We start from the raw sequence: 6,000 nt of genomic DNA on the forward strand, positions 1-6,000 counted from the left end.
AGAAGACAGCAAGAGGCTCAAGAGACACAACAGCGATTTCTCTAACAATCAGACTTTCTCTAGGCCTCTCGGTTATTTATTTTTTCTTCATTAGGAGTAGAAAAAAAATGAAAGAAGACAACTCAAGTTCTTCCTTTCTCCTTTATTTCTTTAATTTGATATTTCATATTTACAAAAGAATACGTATGAGCTCTTCATAATTTATAAAGCACCCACCCCAAGTTGACGAGTATCCAAAATTTTACATTTATCATTCCCTTGCTTTTTAAAATAAGTCTATCACATGTGTTTATATGCTTAAACAGCATAGCATTTAGTCTCCGAGTTTTATAAAAATGGTACCATACTATCTATAGTTTTCTGGGACCTCCTTTTTCTTCACTAACATTGTATTTCTAAGGTTCATCCATGTTCTCTGGAATAGAAGTCACTTACTTCCACTGTTGTATACCAGGCCTGTGTATGACTAGAGCAGACTTTGTTTATTTGTATAGGGATAACATATGCATTCGGGTAGTTTGGGTAGTCGACATTTGGGTAGTTTCTCGGTTTTTAGAAGTCTGAATAGAGCTGCTCTGAATATTTTACCTGTGGGTCCTGGTGCACTTGGCTACCCTTAGTCTGGTGTGAACACCTTAGAATGGACTTGCTCGTTATTTGCATGTTTCACTTCACAAAATAGCACCAAATTGTTTTTCCAAAACAATGGTTCTATCTTAAAAGCAATGTCTGAGGTCCTGTTGTTCTCTCAACATTTGGTATAATTGATTATTCAGATGATTTATTTTGTGAGTGAGAAGAAATTTTCCCTTATATGAGAGAATGAGCTCATTAATGCCACTCAGGCCGAGAAAGGTGTTATAGTCACCAGGTTTGAACTTCAATGCATCACTCCTTTTTATTTTCATATGCTTTATTCACATTTGTCAATCCAGCAGTTGTTTAGGAGTGGGACCCAGCAACATGTGTCAGAGAGGAAACTGTGAATGACTCACAGAGAGAAAACGCAGATCTACTTTTTTCAAGAACCACTCCAGAGTTCCCCATTATCAATGAAAGATGATACTTTCAGAGCTCCCTGAACTTTGCATTGATGATAAGAAAAAACATAAAGCAGATGATGCTTTTCTGGGGCATCCCCCTGCTCTGTGTTAGATGCCCCTAAACCCATTCTTGCCATTTGGAACACTCAGGCTTTCTTTTCTTGGGAAGGGGGTGAGGCATGTGCAGAAGAGCAGATTCAAAGACATTGGCTTCAACTTTCTCTTCTTACTGATGTTAGAGTGTGTGCAATTACCCTCAGAAGCAAGGCATTGACTCACGAATGCCCTGGTCTGCTCCACACATTCCAATCTAGGTTACATGTAGGAATTTCCATGTAGAGGGTGAGAATTTCATGCTAGATAGGGCAGAAGACAAGGCAGAAAGGCAATTGGAAAGGTAATAACACCAGTCCATGGCCAGTTTGTTGACTTAAGATTGAGCCTAAACCAAATGTCATTTTGAGAAAATTTTGGCAGAGAATTGGGTTTGCTGATTCATTAAAATAAATTTAGTTTACTTCCCAACAAATCTGCAAATTCTATTTCTCATTCTCTTCAGAGATTTGGATTCTGTGTCTACAATAGATCTGGAAATTTAAAAATAAAGTCTGAACTTTTTGTTTTCCAATATCAAATATTTCTATATTTGGGAAATCCACATTTAGGACTGCAATTCCCAGTGGTCAACTGTCTGTTTCATATTACATAAACACAAATTGGGAGTTTAATGAGTTATCTGCCTCCAAATTTTTTCAAAAGTCCTGGAAAATACATGATATGTTCAAGGTCGCAATTTGCTCTTGGAATTTCTGAAAATATTTTTAAATGTTGATTTATGATCTGGTAGCCCTTCCCAAGCAGAGAAGATACTGCTCATTTGGTATGTACACTTGGATAAAGATGTGTGTGTGTGAGTTTTTTATGTCAATTTCTTTCCTGTTGGAAAAGTGGTAAACAATGGAATTTACTAGCTAAAAAATATTCTGAATTGTAAAAAGTAAATGCTACAGCCAAAAGACATTTCTTCTCTTGTTCCCTGCCATTAGAAGTATGTATGTGTGTAATAAATAAGCTATTTGCCATTGTTCTTTATTCCCTGGAAATAGTTTTTTCACTTCACTAGATGTTTTCCAAATTAAGCAAAGGAAATTGGAAGATAAATTTATGACTACAGTTTCTGGGGAATAAACTTGAGGCCAGTTGGACAGAACTCAAGTGAAGTAAAGGTGGTGCAATAGAGCAGTGAAATCAGCATGTCTCACTAGCCAGTAAGACTGAATCACAGCATAGTATAATCTTAGATTTGGAGGGATTTTAAAGGTCATCTAGACCAGAGCATGATTTACATCAAAAAATTTTTTGCTCAGCAGCATAAAATCAAAATTGTGTAGTTTGCTTTCTAGAATCCATCCACATTTTTCTGGCAAAATCCGATTTGCTTTGAACATTTATTCTAACATCAAACTCTAATAAATTGGTTTTTCAACCTGTAATCTATGGATGGCCAACAAGGAGATCCCAGGGGCCCTTTGAAATGAAATGCAAAATTTTGTGGGAATGTGTACAGTTGTGCTTTATTCTAATACCATAAATATTGATCAATAGAACCCAAATAAATGAAAGCTCTTTGGGATCCTCAGTAGTTTAAAAAAAAAAAAGTTAAGGAGTCCTGAGATCAAAGTGTTTGAGAGCTATTGTTTTATACCTTACTGCTATCTTTCATTTCTTCCACAAAATACATACCCAGTATTTTCCCCTAGGCCTCCAAAACAAATAATTGCACTGTCTCCAGATTGCACTGCCTGCTTGTGTCTTCCTTTTCCCACTGCCATGGATTAGTCATCCTGGAACTTTAGTTTTAGCACAGAATCACAAGTGACCCTTAAAGATAATTTACTTATTTTTATAGTGATGAACTTGAGTTCCAAGATGATAAGTGATTTGTACCAGGTAACAGAAGTAGAGTTGGTAATTTCTCACCTGAGCTCAAAATTTCCAGACTTCCCACTGCCTGCGAGATAAGTCCAAACCTCCAAGCCTGGAATTCAATACTGACCCAACCACTTGTCATGCTGTTTCTGAACACAGTCCACTTCTCTAGCTGGCTCATTTTCTTCACTTTCTCCCTAAGCCATCAGACCCACTGTATTAGTTCATTTTCTGTTGCTTATAACAGAATACCTGAAACTGGGTAGTGAATAAAGAAAAGAGGTTTATTTCTTGCAGTTTTGGAGTCTGGGAAGTCAACAGTCCTGGGGTGTATCTGGTGAGGACCTTGTTCTGGGTGGAAACTTTCTACAGAGAGATTTCTGTGGCATCGAGGGCAATCACATGGCAAGAATGGTGAAAGTTCTTTAATGTGCTCACTTACTCCCCTTATAAAGCCACCAGCACCACTACTGTGACAACCCACTAAACCATTAACCCTTTATTACTCTACAAATGGATTAATTCATTCATGAAAGCATAGTTGTCACAATCCAATAACTTCTTAAAGGCCCCACCTTTTAACACTGCCATAATCTGATTTCCCACCCACTCAATTAAAACTGTCACAATGGAGATCAAGCTTCAATGAGTTTTGGGGGGTCATTCAATCCACAGTACCCACCATTACCTCCAGGTTAAGAACTCTTTATTAGATAGAGTTGGCCTTTTTTCTTATTCTTTCCCTAGACCAGAATGATTCCAAACCCTTAAAATCCCATTGACTTTATGATATATATTAGGGAACGATCGCATGTAACTATGTCCCAAATTATACATGTAAAAGATTGCCAAACAGCAGTTCTTGCCTGTCTCCCTATACTGAATCTCACTGCACAGAAACAACCACTTTTAATTCTTAACCGTTTCATCTATTGTGTACCCCATACTTCTAAATAACATGTTTTAAAATGATTCTTCTTAATGTTTTCATATTGAGTCAATTATCTATTGACTATCTACATTAGAATATCAGGATTTAACTCTCACTCCATCTTTGGAGGATTAACTCTCACTCCATCTCACTTGCCACATAAACATTTCTCTTCCCAATACAATATCACAATATTTGGCTAAACTAACATTTATCACCTTAGATTGCATCACATAAAATTGCTGATATATATATCATTTTTGTAATTTTGGGGTTTTATAATTTATTTTTAATTTATGTTACAATAAAAATAAATCTAGACAGGTAGATATCAATGTAGATATAAATATAGCTCTATAAATATGCAACCTATTGGTTCTGTTTTTCTGGAGAACTCTGACTAATACAATTACCTACACACATAATTTTTTTGAAATCAGTGCTATTCTACTCTCTGCTTCTATGAATTTAACTATTTTTAGATACCTTGAGCTTTTTTAGATACCAAGATATTTTAGATACCATTTAAAGTACTCAAACTTCTAGAAGCAAAAAGTGGAATAGTGGTTGCCAGGAGGTTGGGGTAGGAGGAAATGGAGACTTGCTGTTCAACAGGTATAAAGTTTCAGTTGTGCAAGATGAATAAGTTCTAGAAATCTGCTTTATCACACAGTGCCTATAGTTAATACTGTATTGTACACTTAAAAGTTTAAGAGAGTAGATCTTATGTTAATTGTTCTTACCACAAAAGAAGGGGGGATATGAGGAAACTTTTGGAGGTAATGTATATGATTATTACCTTGATTGTGTGATGGTTTCATGGATATATGCTTGTGTCCAAACTCATCAAATTGCATACATTAAATATGTGCAGTATTTTGTATATAAATTACACTTCAATAAATTTGTTCAAAAATTACAGTAAATCATGTATCTCATAATTACCAGATAGTGTGTCAATTCTGTTAGAATAAAACATTAAGACCCAAAAGACAAAAAAATAAACAAAATCTACATGATGCTCTTACTGTAATATAAAATAAAAGTAAATAAAAGCAAATTATAACTTATAAAGTCATATTTAATTCTCTATGTAAAGGGTCAGGCATGTCCCAGTTGCTATTGCTGCATAACAACTCCAAACTTAGTAGTACAAAATAGCAACCATTTTATTATGCTCACAAATTCTCTATGTTAAGAATTCAGAAAGAGCAAAGCAGCAACAGTTTATCTCATCTCCACAAATCTGAGGCCTCAGTTAGGAAAACTTGAGAACTCATCTGAAAGTTCATTTATACACATGTCTAGTGGTTGATATTGGCCATATGGTGAGCTTCAACCGAGACCGCTGGCCAGAATACATGCGAGTGGCCTCTCTACACGGCTACTTGGGAATCCTCACAGCATGGTGGCTCATAGCACTCCAAGAGTGGATACTGCATCACTTTTTATGACCTAACCTTCAAATTCATATAACATCACCTACTCTGTATTCACCAGCCCACTTAGATTCAAGGGGAGGGAACCTAGATTCCACTTCTTGCTGTGCTGGGTGTCAAAGGCACATTGTAAGAAGAATATATCAAAAAATATATAATATATAATATAAAAATGCATAAGAAGAATAGTTTTCAAAAATACAATCTGCAGTGGATTATAAATAAAATATTTCCATACAAATTTCCAAAAATCTAAAAAGACAATTTCTGACCCTGTTGAGAATCAATATTTTAGAGCTATGGGAAACCATTGATGAGAAAGGTGACAAGGGTATAAGTGGACATATCTTCATTTTGTAAAGATCACTTTGGGTAATTTGAGTAAATATAGATAAGTTTCTCAGGAGGTGCTGGCAGTAGTCCAAGTGAGAAATGATGGTAGCTTTAGACTAGGGTTGAAAGAGAAATTACATGGATTTGCTAAAAGTTTTTAGAGATAAAATCTGTAGGGTTTGTTGATAGATGGACACAGGGCAGGGTGAAGAAGGAAATGAACATGTCATGGTGTCAACAATGATTACTAGTTTTCTTGTTTGCAAGACTTGGAGGGACAGTGGGTCCATACGCTAAAGCTATGGGAGAAGAGATTGAAGAAAGA

This window comes from Cynocephalus volans, chromosome 5 (assembly GCF_027409185.1).
Source record: "Cynocephalus volans isolate mCynVol1 chromosome 5, mCynVol1.pri, whole genome shotgun sequence".
NCBI lineage: Eukaryota > Metazoa > Chordata > Mammalia > Dermoptera > Cynocephalidae > Cynocephalus > Cynocephalus volans.